The following is a 950-nucleotide window of genomic DNA, read 5'->3' on the forward strand; positions in this document are numbered from 1 at the left end:
AGCCACTCACAACAGACTGCCTATCTCCATCCTTGATTCTCCAGTTCCATCTCTCTTCATAATGCTCGAGCTGCTCCCCTTCTTTTTCTCTTTCACCTGTCCAGCCCATATTTGCCCATCGTGTTGGCTCCTGCTGCAAGATGGACACACAAGTGGACCACGCTGGGTGATATGCTCAGCCAGCACTGCGTGGCGTGGCAGTAAGCAGGTGCCCATGGTCCACCTGTGCTGTGCAACAGAGGGCAGGTCTATGGATGGTATGGTGGACTGCAGGTCTCTGTCTTCCTCCTCCTTAGCTGTGCTGTTTGGTGGTAGGTGGGGTTGTGTGTCTGTGGCCCACCTGTGCTGTGGGATAGAGGGCAGGACTGTGGGCATCTTCTCCCATCTGTACCACATGGCATGGTGGAACACAGGTCTCTGTGTGTCTTCCTCTTCCATCGCTGCACTGTGATTTGATTTTTATATATCCTAGGCAAAAAACATCTCTGGCCACCAAGCTAGGAGGAACAAAGGGCTGCCAGCTGCTCTGCCCCTGACTAATAAAAGAACACCACTGACAACAAGGTGTCTCTTTGCCCATTGCCCCCAGAGGTGAGGGTTATTTTTGAAATCTATCATTAAATCCAATTTGTGCTAACCAAATATTATTGAGCATGGGTCCATTCCCTAGAGCATGAGCAAACCGCCAGGGGTCACACTCATAAAGAAAACTCCCTACCCCAGCAGCCATCAACTGCTAGCAGTTCTTCATCTAGGGATGGTGCTTTGTCCTCACCCCCCTGCTCCATCCTGAGACTTGGTCTGGTTTAAGCTTACATAGGTCTTATACATGCTATCATGACCACTTGGGGTTCATAGGCACAACTACCCTATTTGTGTCCTTATAGTCACCTACCACTGCTGCCTCTTATGATTTTTCCATTCTTTCTTCTGTGGTGTCTGAGCATGAG

The 950-nt window shown here is 49.8% G+C and overlaps 1 pseudogene; it reads right to left on the reverse strand.

Moving 5' to 3' along the window:
• Positions 1-459: 459 nt before the first annotated feature.
• On the reverse strand, positions 460-594 carry LOC132647559 (small nucleolar RNA SNORA48; annotated as a pseudogene).
• Between the last annotated feature and the right edge of the window lie 356 nt (positions 595-950).

The sequence above is a fragment of the Meriones unguiculatus genome, chromosome 14, assembly GCF_030254825.1.
Source record: "Meriones unguiculatus strain TT.TT164.6M chromosome 14, Bangor_MerUng_6.1, whole genome shotgun sequence".
Taxonomy (NCBI): Eukaryota; Metazoa; Chordata; class Mammalia; order Rodentia; family Muridae; genus Meriones; species Meriones unguiculatus.